Source organism: Ochlerotatus camptorhynchus, unplaced genomic scaffold (assembly GCF_037179485.1).
Source record: "Ochlerotatus camptorhynchus isolate MF236.1 unplaced genomic scaffold, CSIRO-AGI_Acam_v1.1 ptg000244l, whole genome shotgun sequence".
Lineage (NCBI taxonomy): Eukaryota > Metazoa > Arthropoda > Insecta > Diptera > Culicidae > Ochlerotatus > Ochlerotatus camptorhynchus.
The window spans coordinates 2062169-2083721 of record NW_027040734.1 but is presented as its reverse complement, the minus strand read 5'-3'; the positions used below and the strand labels follow the sequence as shown (position 1 = coordinate 2083721).

The window sequence follows — 21553 nt, the reverse complement described above, 5'->3', positions numbered from 1 at the left end:
AATGGTTCTAAACATTATTCGCGATTTTCTCAGATGTTACTTTTAGAACATGGGACAGATATGCGTAGAAGGGCAGTGTAGTCACTTTAACACTCTTGGCTCATTCGTGACTTGTCGGGGGGTGTAAAGGGTGTCCACGATGAAATTGCCACACTATGAAATTGCTCTAACTTTTTAACCGTTGGGTAGAATTTAATGAAAATTTGGGTGGATTTAGTTCATAGTGCATTATTTACATCCTGCAAGTTTTAAAGTCCTGTGATCAAAACTCGCGGAAATGGAGTCGAAAGAACAGCTCGTGCGTGATAAAATCTTGCGCATTCATCACGAGAACAAGGATCTCTCGCATCGTTCCATCGCTAAAACGTTGGGAATCGCGAATTCCACGGTGTCGCGAGTGATTAAGCGGTTCGAGGAACGATTGACCACCGATCGGAAGCCCAGAAGTGAAGGAAAAAGTATTCCGTACAACACCAAAAATCACAACCGCGTAGTTGGGGCCTTCAACCGAAATCCGAACGCCTCCGTTAGGGATGTGGCTAAGAAGCTGCACCTAAGCCGAAGTTTTGTCCAGAAGGCCAAAACTAAGGCTGGGCTTCGAACGTTCAAGGTACAAAAGGCCCCTAATCGCGACGAGAAGCAGAACAAGTCCGCCAAAACCCGTGCCAGGAAGTTGTACCTCAACATGCTGACGAAAGTTGAATGCTGCATCATGGACGACGAAACATATGTGAAGGCCGACTTCAAACAGATCCCCGGCAACCTGTTTTTCACGGCCAAGGATAAGTTCAGCGTTCTGGAGCATGTCCGCACTCAGAAGATGTCCAAATTTGCGAAGAAATTCCTGGTTTGGCAAGCCATCTGCACGTGCGGGAAGTGGAGTGCACCTTTCGTGACCCAGGACACGATGAACGGACAGGTGTACATAAAAGAGTGCCTCCAGAAGCGGCTGCTTCCTCTCCTGAAGGCCCACAACGTCCCAACAATCTTCTGGCCGGATTTGGCCTCATGCCACTACTCCAAGGACGTGCTGAAGTGGTATGCGGACAATAAGGTCAATTTCTTGCCGAAAATGTTCAACCCTCCCAACACTCCGGAGCTCCGCCCCATCGAGAAGTACTGGGCGATTATGAAGCAGCACCTTCTTAAACGACCTAAGGTAGTGAAGACAGTCGAGGAACTGAAGAAAGTATGGGTTTACATGCAAAAAACGGTTGATTCACAGGTTGTGCAGAATCTTATGGCCGGGGTTAAGGCCAAGGTGCGGGCATTTGCGTATGGACTGTAAATAAAATACGAGTAAAATGGTAAAATGAAGTTTAAAAGTTATTTCTCAATCCCTGAAAATTTGATGGCAATCGGATGAAAACTCGAATTTTGCGAATCAATTTTGTGTGTGGCAATTTCATCGTGGACACCCTTTAATTTGAACTCGTGACTTAAGCGTGAGAGGTATGGATGTTAACCACTACGCCGGGGTCGCCCCAATCATCTTGATTCACTAAAACATAAACTAGAGCTTTGCTGAAATTTCAGCAGTAATAAATGACTAAATGTCTCAGTTGTGATATTTTTTGCCACGGTAAATTGAGTGTGTACTGCTGATAAAAACATAATTGCTGTAGGGTAGATGTACCAGTTATACATAGCTATACATTCCTATTATGGTGTGTTCCAATTATCTTCTTTTCCTTTATTTAACGTCGGTCTCTGTTCCGCAATCTAGTGTCAATCACCGACGGACATCGATTGCCATCCATTGACGGCAACTGAATGTGCAGGAAGGCAGCTTCCACACCTGCGTAGGATATCGCACCCATTCACAACACACATGGGCCGGGACCAATGGCTTTACTTCCCTTCCGAAGGAAGACGTGACCAGAGATTTTTATGCCTCAGAAAAATCCCACCGACCTCGGCTGGGATTGAACCCAGACCCATTGGGGTGTTAGAAAGCAGTCACGCTTACCAATACACCACTGGCGCCGGCTTGTGTGTTCCAATTATAGCCATAGATGGGATTTCCATAGGCCACAATTGGAACACACCATAATAGGAACGTATAACTATAATTGGTACATCTACCCTAATTAATAAGAGAGCAGCAAGCCGTAGCAACGTTCCTCCTCGGTGGTAGCGAGCTTAGCACTCAAATACCTACTAAAATTACTTAAAGCAGTTAAAATGACGCTTACTACCACTCGAACTTTGAAATAAAACATTATTTTGAGATTTTTTTCTTCTAGAACCACGAGAAAAGTAGGCAACACTTGTGCGTTTCATAAAAAAATATAAATTAGTTGGTCCAGTTTTGTGAAATCACTGGTAGAAAGTCACGCCAAAACTGCTCGACAAAGTGGTCAATTGCATCCATTTTCCACAACATACACTCAACAAACTCCACACGGCTGATCGAAGTGTTTAAACAGTTGATATTTCATATGCACAATCACATTTATTTTAAGTGTATTTCACCATAGTTCAATGTGTTCTACAGGTTGATTTCTAGTGTATCAAACTTTGAAATATTGATAATCTTTCTCTATAAATTCAAGTATATTGCACATTGAATTACACTATTGATCAAAACAGAAGGATTTGAAGTTGTTTTGCATTTAAATGGGATGTCAAATCTTGTTCTGCAAGGTAAACATCGAAAACCTGCGTTGTGATTTCATACTTATCAACCAGCCTCATATATGAGAACAACCGTGGCCCAGTGAGATCGAAGGAAGACAACGGCAGCAGCAAACCCCAGAAGTCCAGCATCAAATACCAAATCAGACCCATTAAAAAAGGTATGCTCTGCCCTCTGGCCCTTTTGTATATATATTTGTCGAATCAATTTCGGAGTCGGTAAAGTAGAATATTGTAGAACATTAAATTATGATGTGCAAAGCTATTGATATCACCATCACATAGACTCCAGGTGGGTCACAATTCGAACCAATAGTGTTGAGGCATGGTTCAAAGCATAACATTCACATATGAAATGTGAATGCACAATGTTTTGCACAATACCGTATGCGTGATAATGTTTGCACCATCGTACAAATAAGGTTCCCGTTTCACCTGTGCATACAATGCTTTGGTTTTCTTTGCATAGAGTTCTCTAAAGGGTGATACGGTCAAAATTTGGTCAATATCAACTTGACGTATTTCTTTCAATTTTGCATTTAAAAAAACCTGAACACCCCTCATTTTGAAGGTGTGTGTGTGTAGAATGTTGCTCCTATTTTGATTTTGGAATTCACTCTTCAGTTGTCAAAATGCCGTCCAAGCAAGAAGTGCAGCGTATCAAAATTTTGCTCGCGCATCGCGAAAATCCGAGCTACTCGCACGCAAAGTTGGCAAAATCGCTAAAAGTTGCCAAATCAACCGTTACAAATGTAATTAAAGTGTTTGGGGAACGTTTGTCGACAGCCAGGAAGTCTGGATCGAGGGGAAATCGAAAACCGGAAGCCGCTGAGACGACAAAGAGAGTTGCCGGTAGTTTCAAGCGAAACCCTAACCTCTCTCTCCGAGATGCCGCAAATAAGCTGGGTGTATCGTCTACAACCGTGCATCGAGCCAAAAAACGAGCCGGACTATCGACTTACAAGAAGGTAGTGACTCCAAATCGCGATGATAAACAAAATACGACGGCCAAAGCGCGATCCCGGAGGCTGTACACGACGATGCTGACGAAGTTTGACTGCGTGGTAATGGACGACGAAACCTACGTCAAAGCCGACTACAAGCAGCTTCCGGGACAGGAGTTTTATACGGCAAAAGGAAGGGGAAAGGTAGCAGATGTTTTCAAGCACATGAAACTGTCAAAGTTCGCAAAGAAATATCTGGTTTGGCAAGCCATCTGTACCTGTGGCTTGAAAAGCAGCATTTTCATAGCTTCCGGGACTGTCAACCAAGAAATTTACGTGAAAGAGTGTTTGAATAAACGTCTGCTGCCTTTGCTGAAGAAACACGGTTGTTCCGTACTGTTTTGGCCGGATTTGGCATCTTGCCATTACGGTAAAAAGGCCATGGAGTGGTACACCGCCAACAACGTGCAGGTGGTTCCCAAGGACAAGAACCCTCCCAACACGCCAGAGCTCCGCCCAATTGAGAAATACTGGGCTATTGTCAAGCGGAACCTAAAGAAGACCAAAAAAACTGCTAAGGGCGAGCAGCAGTTCAAGGAAAACTGGCTTTCTGCGGCGAAGAAGGTGGACAAGGTGGCTGTACAAAATCTGATGGCAGGGGTCAAGCGTAAGGCCCGGCAATTCGGATTTGGAAAAGCGGAAGCCTAACTGAATATTTTTCCTGAATTTTATACTAATTGAACTTGAAAAAGAAATTTAATTTGATTTTTTAAATAAACGATTTCACCGATTTACACGCGTTTTCCCTTGACCAAATTTTGACCGTATCACCCTTTACCACCTTTAGTATTAGTGAGCAGTTTCACTAATACAAGAATTTTACTGGTTGAAAATAAAAAACAAACCGCTGTCAAGTCGAACACTTTGACAGCTGATTTCGTGGTTGAAAATAATAAACAAATCGATTTTACACGGCTACACTAGCAACGTTGTATTGGTGAAATCTTGCGGCAAGAAGTCAATGCACGTAACCTATAGCTCATACCGTAGTAGGCTGTGTATAAAAGAAAATGATTTACTTAGTTTGACAGTTGCACCATGACGAAGTGGCAGCGTATTCGTTATTTGTCCCACGCGGAAATGTCGCAAAAAGACATTTCAATCGCCGTGGGAGTGTCCCGGTGGACCGTCAAAAGGGTTTTAGACCGAGAAAAGAAAGGACAACTATCCGCGAAGGTGGCCACAGGTCGTCCGAGGTCAGCTCGGGTTCCGAGCGTTATCGCTGCTATCAAAAGGAAGATTCGGGTTAATCCAGTGCGTTCAATAAGGAAAATGGCAAAGGAACACGGGATCAGTGACTTTACGGCACGGAAGATCGTAAAGGAAGATTGTGGGGTGAAGTCGAGGGCACGGAAAAAAAAACTCACATGATTACCAACCGCTTCCGGGAGCTACGAGTCGAACAATGCAAGAAAATCTTGAACTTCCTTAAGCGAAAAAATCCGGTAATTTTGTTCACCGACAAGAGCATGTTTACCCTCGATTCCGTATCAAATTCCAGAACCGACCGGTATATTAGTTCTCTTCCGGTAAAAGACGTGGCCGACGAGCACAAGAACGTGATCAGATAGCATCCTGCTAGCGTTATGGTGTTTAGATTGGTGGCTTCCGATGGCAAAAAATGGACCCGATGTTCATTCCAGAAGGCGCAAGGTCAACACGGAGGTCTAAATCGGGATTTTAAGTAAGAATGTTCTTCCGTGGATCAAAGAACAATACGGTCCGAAGCCAAATGTTGTATTCCAACAAGATGGGACTCCGTGCCACACCTCGAACCGCTCTCAGAAGTAGTTGCAGGAACATGTTCCGTTCCGGGCGAAGGATATGTGGCCGCCATACAGCCCCGATATTAATCCGCTGGGTTACTCAATATGGCGCGTCATGAAGGCTGATCTAAACGCCACCCAAGTACAGCAAGCCTCAGACAAACATTGACCATTGACGAAATTTCTGAGAATTTTTTTAATTTTGACATTGCTCAATGGTGCAAACATTATCACGCATACGGTATATTGAGCATTTGATCATTGAAATAAATATCCTGAGGATTATTTACACATTTGGGAAAACCAATTTTGCAATTTTCAAACTTGCAATGCTACTTGGGTTCATTGCACATGGAATAATCAGTTTGTAGAACTAATCTTCTTCTAGTTTCCAGTTTTGGCTTACTAAAAACCAGTGTCACAAAAATCACCGATTCAGGTTTAAAAATTGAAAAATTGAGCTGAAATGATTTTTCGGCGTTATGAGTGTCAGTGTGTGAATATCCATAAAAATCTCAAGCGTGAATTTGCCGCATTCGCACGCAAGTTTATTTTCGCAGAGAGATTCAATGAATGAGATTTGAGAATTTATTTTTATTTTTTAATTATTATAGTCACTTTAACACTCTTGGGTCATTCGTGACTTGTCCGGGGGTGAGATTTGAACTCGTGACTTTGGCGTGAGAGGTATGGATGTTAACCACTACGCCGAGGTCGCCCCCAATTTGAGAATGATTTTCCGAACACCGCTAAAAACAAATGAGATAATTTTGTGATCATAGTGCATTGGAAAAAAACACACACACTTAGTTCAAACATTCACCGAACGTAAACATTACAGTTCAATGCAGATCACAATCATCACCAACGTAAGAAATTTATGATTCAAGATCTGTATGTAAGAAATGGATTGCTCCATCCTATCCCAGCAAGAAAGTATCGGAATCCTAGACTTTCACCTACATACGTTAAATTCAGGCTTACTTCTTGTTAATCAAAGATCCTTGATGCCTTTCTCAATATTATGAAATTCACAACTATATCCAAGAAACTCTCTCCCTAGGACGCTCTATTAATAATATAAATCAAGTTTGTTTAAGGCGGTGGGAACAAGAAACCCTAAAAAGTTGGAGATTTGCAAGGGGTAGGTCATTTCGCACACCGGTGCCGGTCATAGGTTGTTTGTAAAATATCCATCCCGGCAACCCGGTTTTTCTGACACCTTGAATGTTTTGGTTTGAAATCGCAAGGATAAATCGCATTGAGGATGACTCTAGAAGTGGCGGGTGTGCGAAATTTTGGTGTTTTGCGTTCATAGGATGTGTTTTAGGGTTTTATAATGCCCTCAAAGGCAGACCAGAAAAGCTAACCTTTGGTGATGTAAAAAGCAACGGTCTATCAGCGGCCGAAAAGCGTTGGAAACGGTGGGGAACATTGTTGGAGACCGACTATAGAGGATGATGTAGAGACTTATGTTGTTTGTTTTGTGTGAGTTGCAGCATTATTTGAATTATGGGTATAATGGGGTCTAATTAACTGCCCCTTTCTCTTCAGCCCACTCTAGAACCGACATTTCTTATTTAGATTTATAAGTTAACTGCTGGTCGAAGTTCCTCAGTCAGTCAAACAGCACGTATTGTTGTGAACAACTGCAATGACAGTTATCCAACAGTGCTCCCATTTTGTTTACAACAATCCAATGCCTACGAGATTGGGCCAAAGGTGTGCCGATGGATGTGCCTAAGCTGTGCCCAATCTTATTTCGCACAATGTGCTCTGTGACTTACCCCTTGGTGATTTGTAAACCGAACAACTTTGTCGAAAACCGTAGAGGTGTAGAAATATTATAATATTCTTCTGTAATCTGACACTATATGTACATTTAGATAAATTGATGTAGATTAAGGTGCTGTGAGACTGACATATACGAGCGTCAATTTTGACATAAAATTGAGTCATAATAAACGCGAAATTCAGCTCAATCAATCGCACTTTCGATCTTTTCAGTTTCGGAGCACTTAATTTTACATGATATGATTGTTTACGTCTCATCATTTATGTCAAAGATGGATTCCGTCACGTGTAAGATTAGGTATTTCTAAGTGAGTGCGAGAGTTTTTATTTTTCTTTTCATGTTATCAACTTATATGCTTGATTATTTAATGTTTTCAAAGCAAGTATTGAACACTAAATAAATACAAAACTAACCAGCGATTAATTTCATATTAGAAGGATATGATGGATGTCTCTGAGCCGGGGGCTCCCCTCCATTTTGGGGGCCCTGGCTGTACCTCATAATCGCCCTAACGTTAATACGGCAGTGCTGTATATCCAATTTCGAAAATACATAACATTTGAACTACAGGAGCGATTTTTGATATTTTTCAGCAAATGAATGGCATTCAAACGGGGCTATCTATGAAGCTAAAGATCAATTGAGATTTAATATACTTAACAAAACATTACCTTTTTTTTCATGGATTTCACAGTTTTGAGACCAAAGAAACCCTAGTGGTTATATTTGTTGGAAAGCTCATACTTTCTTACTTAACATATAATAAATCCAGGAAGACGTTTTTTTTCCGTTTTTGAGATTTTTTAAAATATTAAGTCTCATGTTTTTGCCTCAAAACTACCATGCGAAGTTTTTCTTCCAGGAACTTATTTATTTGAAATTGCTCCATCTTGTATTAACCGTTATAATTTGTGTAATGGTGAAAAATTTATATTTTTATTTTATTTTTTTCAAAAATTGAACATGTTTTTTTTATTGTGTACTAAACTCCTATCAATTTTCAACATCTTTTTCTCAGACACAATTTCAATACAATAAACGGTTTTAGAGTTATTATTTTTTGAAAAGTTCATATGTGATAACACATAAAAATTAGTCTTGAAATCGGATAGAGTCGTGACAGATTTTGACTTTTTCTGGCACATTTCACCTGGAAATGCAACACCACAACATCAAATTTAGTTGATCTCAGACTTTGTGCGGGTAGTTAACCAATTCTTCAGGGACTAATCGAAATTTAAAAAGGTGGAGAAGTGATTTTTTGAAAAATCACATGCCAAGAAATGGTATTTATTATTAGTATGGTTCTGTATGTGGTTATTAACACACAAAAAGAGTGTCATGAAGGAGTCGCTGTATTCTAGTTCTAATATTGAAATTAATTTTGTTTGATTAGATCATAAAACAGGATTCCAGTGAAATGTTCATTACATTTTGTACATCTTCAATATTAAATTAAGTAAACCACTTTCGCCTTTCAAAATGCCTTAAATTTCCATCTTCTAATGAATTGTAACTGAGTTTATCTCAATGAAAGGGGATTGATTAAGAATACGTTACGTTCCTTCAGCGTTACAAACATGTTTCCATCGCAGCCATAACGAGCCATAACGGTACCAACCAGTTCAAATACTAACAATATTTCAAAACAACCTACTCATTAACAATCCACACCTCCGACCTCTTGTCTTTTAAAACCATGGGTGCCTGAGTGTGAGAACACCGCTACCGGAAATGCACTCTACATCTCAGAAGCAACCTTCGCTCTGCCACACCTATAAAGCATATAAAGGCAACCGATTTCAACTTACCGTTACTGCTCTAATCTTGCGACAGCCGTAGAAAAGGTTCTCCGTTTAGTTTAACAGCACTTGGCAGCAGCAGCTTGGGCTGGGTTTCTCGGCCAGCGATATAGCCGCCGCTAGATTATATGAACGCGCCGAGCAATTATCGGCTCAAATCCAGTTTTCTAAAAGTTATGTATTTCTTCAAATTAAAATTCACTCGCTATATTCACACTTGACTGGAGCTGGCTAATAGACTATTATGCGCGGTGCAGGATTGTAGGGCGTCGAAAGAAACAAATGGAAAATGAAAACCAAACACAACAACCACCCCAAAAGCCCCAAACCCCTCGCGCTTGGATCGAATTGCATTCACGAACACAAATGCACAGAAACAAAAACAATAAAAAAAAACAACACTTATGGCTCTTGGCTTCACGGGGCCAGTACCGGGGCCGTGGCCGGGCCGTTTGGGGAGGGGGGAAGAGAAAACTCCAAGAGGGTAAACCGCGCGAGCTCGGGAACCGAACCGATGACGATCACTCTCTCGCAGGGCGCAGCACCCGCGGCTGGTTGATTTTCATCAATTGAAACAATTTGCGCTCGATGTTACTTCACTCGATGTGATTTTTCTTCTTCGTTGCTTTCCTTGAACGGTTTTCTTCTTTTTTCGTTTCTTCTGCGCTGGTGTTTCTCTCTCTCTCTCTCTCTCTCTTTCGGACGGACGGCAACGTCTTTGAGGTGATCAATTTAAATACTTCAGTTTAATTTCCTTCGAAATCCACAGTCAAATGCACCCAACGAGGGTACGGCTGGTGGCTGACGGACGGACTGCATCACACAAAACTGCAAACTGCAACTGCAAAGAGAGAAAAGAGAAAAGAAGACGCATTTTAAAACCGCGAATTGGCTATATACTGATGGATTTAAAAACAACAAATTCAACTCCATACGAGTAGCTTTACTCATTACTTCGGTTTAAAGCGAGTAGGAATAAAACAAAGCGACTGTAATGCGCGATGCTTTCGTTCGGCCTGGTATTTGCTTGAGGAGAGTGCCTGGATGCCAATAATCATTGAGTGCTGCATGTGCAGTATCGTTCATTTGGGTAGCAAGACGAGTTCGAAAACAACTGATTAATCCACTCAAACATCTCTTCTGTGAGCATTTAGGAATTAATTGAATGGCGATGCACGCGTACCTGTTAATAAGCTTATGTGCTGATATTAAAGTAAAAGCGTTCACTCTTTTTCTTCACTGTAAAACATTTCGCCAAGTGCTAAAAATGTCAATAATTAAAATTATAAAAAAATAAATGTAAATTATTTCAGTTTTCTCATTGTAAATATTGTTTTACATGGACAACCAGTGGCTATGGTTCATACAAATTTGATAATTTCTAAAAGTTGTGTGGACGATTGTCAGGAGGCTTCAAAATTGCTCACAGATTTTCTACTTAGCTTAACATGAAAATTACAGGCTAAATTTAGAAATTTTAATCAATACTGATTAGAAGATCCCAAAAGGTAAATCTTTTGAGATACTTCTAAGCCATATTGCACAGTGGGGCGACTCTATACAAAAACTGGTTTTATGTAATTTTGACGTAGGACTACGTCTGTGAATTCTTCATGGGGGTACACTTTGTGAAAACGAAAAAATGGAACATGTAACGAAATAATGAAAGATATTGAACGTTAATATCTCAGATGTCCCTTAACCAATTTCAATAACTTTACCACCAATCGATCAGAAATATTTCTACGCATCGATAGCAATGCTTTTTAACAAGAAACTTTTCCTGATGAATGTGGGCGTCTTAGTCGAGTATTAGTACAAGACACTGAAGAAGTCTGCACATTGTAGACGAAATACGCCTATCTGTCAAGGATACGCAAATAAGGTAGTGGAATTAAATGAAAATAACTAATCTTTCTCTCTCTCATTATAAGAAACTATTGCTAAATATTAAGCATTGTTCAAAAGCGTCGAAATAACTAACTAAATCACCAATTACGTACATGCATATGCTGCTTCCTCAATACAGTCATCAGAAAGTAACTAGTATACGAAACAAATCGAAGTGGCATTCGCCTCCGGTCACCAACATTTTCCAAAAGAGTAAAATTTCTGAACATGTCCCAGCTAAAATTCATATCAAAAGGTTCTTTTCAGGGCAATCATAGTCATACTAAAAAGTATAAACAGAGAGAACTCCGCTCAAATCCCTATTCCTACACAAAACACAAGCTCCTGCGGCAGTTCTTCTTCTATCCTTTATTTGACGTCGGCTTCTGTTCCGCAATCTAGTGCCAATCACCGAAGGACATCGATTGCCATCCATTTACGCAATCGAATGTGCAGGAAGGCAGCTTCCACACCTGCGTAGGATATCGCACCCATTCAAACACACATGGGTGGGGACCAACGGCTTTACTTCCCTTCCGAAGGAACATGTGACCAGAGATTTTCAAAATTTGGAAAAAACGTAATATGTTAGGGTGGTTCTATTTTTTTACTATGTAAAGTTGAAAATAATATTGGCAGCTCTTTCTGGGGGCAAACATATTTTTGAATATAAAAAACCAATAAATGATCCATAAAATATTGGAAAACGTTCCATAAAAAACATCCAAATGATCCATAAAACATCGGAGAAAATCCCTAAAAAAGTGTGGATGATCCAGAAAAAATATCAATATTATCAATATTTTATGTGAAATTTAGCAACACAATTGTAAAAATGTACCGCTAAATTTCTAAAGAATGAGCATTGAAATTGTATGAATTACCCATAAACATATTGCAATTGATCCATAACAGACTCAGCAGTTAACCTTAAACTAAAGAAAGTGATCCATAGAAAAACAAGTTTGCGCACCTAAAATTATAGCCATGTTCGGATTAATGAAAGCAATCCCAAGTAGCATTTCTTGTTTTATTGCACTCTATTAGTGGTTATTGAGATCAATTTCATAAAACCGCCAATAAAATTAATAGCTCCAGCACAACCTTTTGATAACCGCTATAAGATCGTCATACAGCTTAGTGGACCACTCTTGATAAGGTTTATAAAGCATGTTTGAGAATCACAATAAAGCTGTCTTAAAACCTTTTGTCAGGAAGCCTCATACTCTATAAAAGGTTCTCATAGCCTCTATAAGAGTAATATTGTATCCAAGCAGTTTTATTACGCTTTTGTGAAAATCAGTTATAAAGCCAATTTAATTTGTATTGGCTTCAAAGCAACCGCCATAAATTAGCTTGTTGTTGTTCTGTTCTGCTGAAACTTTTTTTTCCAAATGGAAATCTTTAGCGGTAAAAATAGGTTTGAGTGTTGGTGTCAAGATCACCATGCCATCAATTTTGTTTCATGGCGACATTAGTGAAAATTTTAAAGAAAATATATGACTTTTTAGAAGTTCCAAAACATATGCGCTTGAAATGTTATCGTGTATATTGAGATAATATGAGCGTTAAATAAATGCGCCTCCAAAATAATTCAAGTTAACAAACAAGATTGTTTCAGAAATCAAATGAATTTGATGGAATTACCTTAATTTTACAGAAAATTGATCTCAGTACATAAATTCATACCAATGCACACTGGAAATCATTTCGGATCTCTTATTTAGCCATTATTTTATTGAAATTTCTTGGATTTTATTCCAAGGCTAATGGCATTTTCATAATGACAATATGGCGACAGAGGACAGCAGGCAAGAAAAACACCAAGCGCAATTTCTTAAAATGTCTAATGCTTACATTGCACACTGGGTCAGGTGAAGCGCCCATACTCCGTTGCGCATCCGCTGTCACCAGATGAAGCGCCCAACGTGGGGCAACAACTCGCGTGGTCTTTCTTTCTCCGTAAAATGAAAGACAGTGCAATTCCATTTCTACTGTATGGAAAATGCTCTTTGATGAATCAGTTATCCTGAGGTTGGAACTGTGCTCGTCCGCACCTAGCAAACCTCGGATAATAAACTCATCAGAACAACTGCCCCGATTCTTTATTATTCGAAACCTTTTATACATGAATTTGTTACTTAAACTCTACACAATAGTTTTTCTCCAGTATGTACATATAAAAATCAACGATACAGTGGTTCCTTTTTCTCACATGTACTTAACCATTTACTACTTATACTCTCTTTATTTCTAGAACCTTCCTCTCAATCATACCTGTATCTAGCAAGCCACAATTCTTGCCATAACTTGTATGCAACTCCTCTCTCTCTCTATGTGTACTCTCATGCTCTCAGCGGGCCAAACCGCCTCTCTTAAGTCACCGCCTCTTAATTCTTAGTACATAGTGTTCATTCATTAATTCATTAGCATATATTCTAGTCTCTTTCATGAGTCATGTCCCCTGTTCGAACGTAGCGACATACTCTGGCGTCTTCATTTGTTTATATTGATATTTAATTTTGCTACTCTGCATGGCCCTGTTATTTGTTCCCATTTGGAGCGCCACTATGAACGTTACGCTGCCCTTCAATGTTTATTTGTTTACATAACCGAATGAAAACATTTCCACCTGTTTGGCGTGTGGTGGTTATTCATTTGCTAATCTTTTCTATGCTTACGTTTACGCTGAGTCAGTGAATCTTGGGTTTACGGAAAATGGGGCGTTGCATCCCCCTATACTTATTGAGCTTGAGATTAATCTAGAAAAGATTGATCACAAAAGATTGCGCGGGAAAATAAACCATAATTTGCCAAAATGACTTACATTAATTATGCGTTTAGTTGAGTTATACCATTCTTGTTGCAATTGATATTTAATGTTAACATTGTATAGAACCATTACGAATAATTCACTATAAGGATTGATGTTAGAATTTGGGGTTGTTGCATCCCCCCTTACTTACTGAGCTTGAGAATCATTTTTCAAAAATTATTATCAATAAGCTTGAGTTGGTAATCTTCCATTTGGAAATTTCGTGCTTTCTTCATGCCATATTTCTCCTAACCTTAGGGTGATCCTCAATTGTACCTTTCGTAAAAGCTCCTTCGTTTCTGCTCGTTCATCCATGCAATTGAAAACTGTTCCTGACTCGTCATTTGGTTGATATCAAATATCAGGTGTGGGTGTATCTGCCATTCCCCGCCATCTATGATTCGTTGTTTGCCGCATTCAGGTTACTCTTCATCGTCTTTCATATCTATGTCTTGTACTGATCGCATCTCGTCATTATGTATGTTTCTGTTGGAAACTTTTTTAGTGCTTATTAGAACTTCAACTTTCTCTATGGTGTAGTATGATTCCACATCTTCGATGATTTTCGTTATAAGATGTAAACTTGTTTTGGATTTTATCCACGACTGTTTTCTATCTGTGTTTATATATGCAGCTAGTCAATTTATTGTTTGTGCCATACCATGCGTTAGTTGTGTACTTGATTGTGCTTCATTGCCATTTTTGAGTTTGATGTTTAATTATGTCATATCAACGTTACGTTGTATGTTCTGTAGTTTTATGATGATGTTTGCGAAACCGTTGCTGAAATAGTTTGTCATTTTAGATGCTGTGTGATGAGCTTATGCCAAAGATCTCATCTATACAGTATAATGTGTTGATCAATTCTGTTATCCTCGATAAACCACTCGATTCCATCTTCCTGTTCCTTGTACTTTTCCGATCATCCTACCCAACACCGTCAATCTTCAATCTTCCGCATGATTTGTCTTTCGATTGTCATCTAGCCATTGTGAATGTGACTCTTCCTTCGCTGTTGACCGTCTCTGAGATTCGTCACCTGGTACATCCAAGGATATTCATAATCGATTTTCCCTATTTCACTGTATCATCAATAAATTTCTTTTGGATATTTTTTTTTATCAATTTCACTCTAAAACATTCATTAAACTATAAATTTGGTATATTCAAATTATTTTTAACTCATCTTTTGAATCAACTATAATTATTTTATTTTTTACTTGGTTTACATACTTTGATATCATTGACATGATATGATTAATAATATTCTTCGTTAGTTGCTTGCTGTTCTTATTTTTTTCAAATTTATATTTTCATCTACACAATAAATAATCAGTATACTATCTATTTGCAGCAAACAAATTCACAATTAATTACTTTAACTGAACATTCTTATCTGATTGTCGATATTACACTTCTTGTTTTACTCTTAATTTTGTTCCTTTGTGTCATACTTCTTATTCTGATATCTTTCATCATGTTTTGCTAGTATTTTTATTTTATTACCCTACTGTTTCTCTTACTTCGTTTAACTCTTTTGGTTTGTAGTTGTAACTCACCAATTAATCAAAGCATCTGGGTGGCTACGTCATGAAATTGCAGCAAGTACTCTCTTTCTTCTAATGAGGTTTAAAACGGCACGCATCTGTAAATCGATTCATTTATGCTCGGTTCCAGGTTCCTCTGGCCATACGTTTAACTTTTTATTCAGTCAATTCAATTAATGTTTTGTAAGTGGCCAAATTGCTGCAAGTGCTCGTCTTCGCTAATTGAGTGGAAACTGTGGGTATCTGTAAGTAAACTTAAATTTCAGTTAGACTCATTCATAAATTCTCGTGCATTCTGGATTCCAAATGCCATTGTCCAATTGTTCATCTCCACATCTGTAACGGTCTGTAAAAAATAAAACGGCCTTTAATAAATTGTCAACCATAACATCATTCACGACTCTGGGATCATTTACAGTATATTAATTCTGTGTTTTGACGGTATTTTCCGTTCAAAATTGTTTTGTATTCAATCTCGCTGTGAGATTCTAGTGCACAGTTAGTCCAAAGCGCTTTGTAGGTACAATCTTCTTGTCCACTTTGATCTTGTTTGTCATCGTTTTTTTTTCATCATTGTCATAAGTATTATTTTTCAACGTGTTAATTTTTTTTTTTAATGAAATTATTGTATAAATCTGTAACTGTTTTTCAGTAATTTAACCCATATTGTGTGCTGTAATGTCAATCCTTAGCTCTTCGATCCATTCAAAATCGTACTGCAAAATATTTTGCTCTTTTTTGATGAATACATTTGTTTTATTAGCTCAATCATTCAATTACTGGATGCAATACATATAGGTCGAAATTTTTTTGTATCTCTTTGAAATGTTTTCATCACTTATTATATTAGAAAATACTGTTTACTATTATTAACTATATTTGTTTTTACCTTTGTTTTCATTTTCTTGAAACTTTATCTGAAGCTTCGCTTTTATGTTTCCATCTCCATATATGCATGTTTTGAAAATTTTGTACAATCCCTTAGTAATCCCAATTGAAATTTAATATATACTTTTTCTTTACAATTTTCAATTGTAATAATATTCCATAAATTCATTTTCAAATAACAATACTTAATTTTATATATACATACCCCTAGACCAGATGAAGCGCCCATACTCCGTTGCGCATCCATATTTCACTCCCGTTTTGAAGTGCCCAACGTAGAGCAACAACTCGCGTGGTCTTTCTTTCTCCGTAAAATGAAAGACAGTGCAATTCCATTTCTACTGTATGGAAAAAGCTCTTTGATGGATCAATTATCCTGAGGTTGGAACTGTGCTCGTCCGCACCTAGCAAACCTCGGATAATAACTCATCAGAACAACTGCCATTTTTTTGTTTGTTTTTCGAAGCAAACGAGAAAAATGCGACTGTTTCTCAGTCCCTTATTAAATTATCGATATTGCTATTATCTTGCCTTTTCGCGAATTTAATTGGATCAAAAACGCTTTCAGCGTAAAATCAAGACAATTTTTTTTTTCATGTTTAGTGCTTTGTTAATAAAATTTGACTGAGTTGGCCTTTTAAATTTGTTTAAATTAATTTAACGTTCCCTTAAAGGGGTTGATTAAGCATTAAGCATCTTGCAAGAAATGTTGCTTACAAAGACGAAATGTATATTATTTATAATATTGTACGCGTAAAATATTTATAATACGGTAATGTATCAGAACTTTACCAAATTTTTTTTTTAACTGTGTACTCACCCTATCAGGAGCAGGATCAGGGTTATTCCTTGTTGAGTCTGCGATGAAGTTCCCAGATGAAGTCCCCATATCTTTATAGTTGACCAGATGTGCACCAATGTGCTGTACTCTTTTTTAATCACTAGTTCACTTTTTCCTTTTTTTGTAATTCAATAAAAGTCACTTTTTGGTTTTTTAACACTTACTGATTTTAGCCAGTCGAAATTTTGGCGTTCCAACACTTGAAAATAGCGGTTTAGTTTCCGCTGTCACCAGATGAAGCGCCCATACTCCGTTGCGCATCCGCTGTCACCAGATGAAGCGCCCAACGTGGGGCAACAACTCGCGTGGTCTTTCTTTCTCCGTAAAATGAAAGACAGTGCAATTCCATTTCTACTGTATGGAAAATGCTCTTTGATGAATCAGTTATCCTGAGGTTGGAACTGTGCTCGTCCGCACCTAGCAAACCTCGGATAATAAACTCATCAGAACAACTGCCCCGATTCTTTATTATTCGAAACCTTTTATACATGAATTTGTTACTTAAACTCTACACAATAGTTTTTCTCCAGTATGTACATATAAAAATCAACGATACAGTGGTTCCTTTTTCTCACATGTACTTAACCATTTACTACTTATACTCTCTTTATTTCTAGAACCTTCCTCTCAATCATACCTGTATCTAGCAAGCCACAATTCTTGCCATAACTTGTATGCAACTCCTCTCTCTCTCTATGTGTACTCTCATGCTCTCAGCGGGCCAAACCGCCTCTCTTAAGTCACCGCCTCTTAATTCTTAGTACATAGTGTTCATTCATTAATTCATTAGCATATATTCTAGTCTCTTTCATGAGTCATGTCCCCTGTTCGAACGTAGCGACATACTCTGGCGTCTTCATTTGTTTATATTGATATTTAATTTTGCTACTCTGCATGGCCCTGTTATTTGTTCCCATTTGGAGCGCCACTATGAACGTTACGCTGCCCTTCAATGTTTATTTGTTTACATAACCGAATGAAAACATTTCCACCTGTTTGGCGTGTGGTGGTTATTCATTTGCTAATCTTTTCTATGCTTACGTTTACGCTGAGTCAGTGAATCTTGGGTTTACGGAAAATGGGGCGTTGCACAGGAATGCAACCTAGCGGATCAAAATTAATAACTCCGAAACGAAGCATTTCCGCGACTTGGTGTCTTCGGCAAAATTTCTCGTCATAATAAGGACCATCTATTGACATAAACAAATAGTTCAAAACTCTCCCGCAAAGATGGTGCCACAATCTAACTTCTTTCTCTGAAGTTTTGGAGACTTGATGTTCTGGGCAAAGTTGTTTATCTTGACAAAATAAACAGCTATTTCAAAGACGTTAAATTTCCTCTGTCTACTGGTTCCAAGTTATATGGAGTTAAAGAAAAAAATGTCAAAAATATGGTTTTTTTCTGTTTCGGTTTTTTTTGCTTACAGCTTTATAATGTTTTATTATTCTCTTATGCAAATACACTAAATAAATAGCTTTTGTGAAGAAACATACTGGATTAAGCTTCAAATTTCAAAGATATTGTTGAAAAAACGAGAAAAAAACACAATATTTGAACATTAATATCTCCCAAAGCGCAAAAAATCGCAACTTTCTCTTTCGTTGATAACTTATTCACAGAACCGTTTCTTGATGTGTTTGTCGTATTGGATGCTAGATAAAAGCTTCTTTTATCGATTTATGTGCTGAAAATACCTGGGAATACCGTGGGGATGCAAAGAGAAAGTTGACGAAGCGAATCTGTCAATATTACTTAGAACCTAATGCAATGTTCAGCTTGAATTCATTTTTTTATTTGAGGGCAAATGTATATTCCTATTCTACGGGTGCAACCGATGAATTTTACAAACATTTAGAAAAATTTTTAATGGTACATTAACCTTTATGAAAAGTTATGCGTGATTTCAACCTTTTTGCCCTAGGACTGTCACCATTTCGACCAAGATTCGACCGTGTCACCCCATATATATGCGAGCGAGACGTATACACGAAATGTTTTCATGCTCATGCTAACAATTTTGTTGATTTTCTTTGCGCTCCGCTTGGAAGTACCGGAAAGTTTTGATTCTTTTCTATGTTGTAAAAATAAACCACCTATTTACATTTCTGACAAGTCGCAACTGAATGCTTATAATTGTTTTAAAATAACTGTTTCATGGCCAACTAGTTTTATTGCGCTTATTTATAAAGCAACGAAAGGATTAATTTTTTGGTTTTATAAGGGCAATTTATATTACTTTTTTGTATACTTCAAAGCAATCATAAAACCTTTCATAAGTGAAAATAGCATAAGCATCAGTTGGTTTTTTTATTTAGCTTTATAGGGGTTGTGTAGATAGCTATAAGAATGTTTCATGACTTGCATTGTATATGACCGTCATAAAGCTGTAGGTAATGGTTGCAGCTGCAATAAAACCTTTATAAATTTGGAATATAGCCAAGCAGCTCTAGATTTGTTACTTGGGAAGTTCCTTAGAGCAGTCTCGTTTGAGACAGCTTGAAGCTGAAATAAGTTTTATTAAACTAATATAAAGTCTAAACCTATTTCAGCTTCAAGCTGTCCAAAACGAGACTGCTATGAGGAATTAGCTTTCATTAATCCGAACATTCTTGAAGAACAACGTCGGATATAACATCAAAATGTCAGAGGAATCAACACCACCGTTGAGTGAAGAATAGAACAGCGATCGAAACTGTACGCTTTGTGAAGGCCATGACCACGTAGATGATATGGTCCAGTGTGATGTCTGTGATTTCTGGACCCTTTATAGTTGTGCTGGTAAGACAGCAGCTATAAAGGAGGTTCCGTAGACGTGTTCAAAGTGCACATATATGCTGAAGGTGCCGAAAGGAACCAAGAAGTCTGTCCCAAAGAAACCAACTAGCAGAAAGAATAGTGCGAGGAGTGATGCCGCATCCAAATCTGGAAAAGGAAGTACCAATGAGGTCAGCCTGGAGGAATCCCTAGACCAGTTGCAGCAGGAGAAAAGTGCAAAGGAGAAAGCGCTGGAGGAAGAGAAATTCCTCCATGAAAAGCGATGGGGGGCTGTGCGGAAAAATTTTCAAACCTAGAGTTATCTTCCGTCACTCTTTCAACAAAAATTTGACTAGATTAAGGATTTAGGGATTCAATTATTATTATAGTGAAGAACGCAAACGATGTAAAATGAGCTACTTACTAGTTACTTAGGGTAAATCAAGTATAAAGCGTTTAGGTTACCAAATTTTAGAATCAAATTGGAGTATCTAGATTAAGCAAATTTAGAGTTATTAAATTCAATATTTTCACGAACTCCTCCTTCAACTTATCTACTTGAGTAGCTAGTTCACTACAAATCACTAAAATTGAATAAAACGATAGTTATAGTAACAAATTTAGGCAATTTACTTAATTAAGCTTTAAAACGTGTTCAAGATGGTTGGGATAAACTCACAGTTCCGTTGAACCAAACATGACGTCTGTCATTTCTGACACCGACCGTTACCGTAGCTCTCCGAATCTCCCACATGGTTGTCGCTGGGTTTGGCGGTACAGGGTTATCCCGATATTCCAAACAGTCATGATCCATAAATTAGACGTATATTATTCACGTTTTGGACACTATATTATTAATTTTGATCCATAAACCTCTACCTAAATTATACGAGCAGGACAGTAAATCTAAGTAGATAAACAGTGGAGCAATTTTTCAAGGTTTATGGATCAAAATTTAAAAAAAAAATAGTGTCCTAAACATGAATAATATACGTTTAATTTATGGATCATGCCTATATTTTTAAGTGTGCAAACTTGATTTTTTATGGATCGCTTTCTTTAGTTTAAGGTTCATTGCTGAATGTTTTATGGATCAATTGTAATATGTTTATGGGTAATTCGTACAATTTCATTGCTCATTCTTTAGAAATTTAGCGGTACATTTTTACAACTGTGTTGCTAAATTTCACATAAAATATTGATAATATTGATATTTTTTTATGGATCATCCACACTTTTTTAAGGATTTTCTCAGATGTTTTATGGATTATTTGGATGTTTTTATTTGAACGTTTCTCTATGTTTTATGGATTGTTTTTATCAATTCTAAAGGTGCATACTTAGGGCTGCCTTTTCTGGGTCGTTTACTAAATTTGTTTTTAATATCATTAAACATTTTTAACGATTTCAGATCAATACAAAATCGTAACTCTAGGGTGGCTCCCAACTCGGAGGCAACATGACAGCTCCAGTATATTGCCAGTGTACCTACCTCGACAATTTGGTGCTCGTGGTTCTGTCAAGCTCACAAATTTCAAAAGTGTTATCTGAAAAGGGCGAATTTGGAAATGATGTACAGTTAATAAAATAAAATTTTAAAATTCATCTTATTGTCGCGTGCCAACCAAAACGCAACACGCAACGTCCAACGTAAAAATTGACATTTTCGGAGATCTTCGAGATTAGGGCGTAATTTATTTTGTAAACAAACCGATTTCTCGCGAATTGAAGCTCAATCTAAAAAACTAACAACACAAACAGGTAGAGGAATTACTCCGCTATGATTCGGTATAGTTTGTTTACGAGATTGAGC

The 21553-nt window shown here is 37.9% G+C and overlaps 1 protein-coding gene across 3 annotated transcripts in view; it reads right to left on the bottom strand.

The window, feature by feature from the left end:
- LOC135704624 (probable serine/threonine-protein kinase kinX) overlaps positions 1 to 21553 on the bottom strand; it is a 220760-nt gene that overhangs the window by 125661 nt on the left and 73546 nt on the right. For 2 of the 3 annotated variants that reach the window (XM_065226091.1, XM_065226093.1), the window contains exon 2: positions 9014 to 9243. The gene's annotated coding sequence lies outside the window, so the exon portion shown is untranslated. Of the gene's footprint in view, positions 1 to 9013; positions 9244 to 9599; positions 9846 to 21553 lie in introns of all 3 variants that reach the window. The other variant, XM_065226092.1, reaches the window with a different exon arrangement.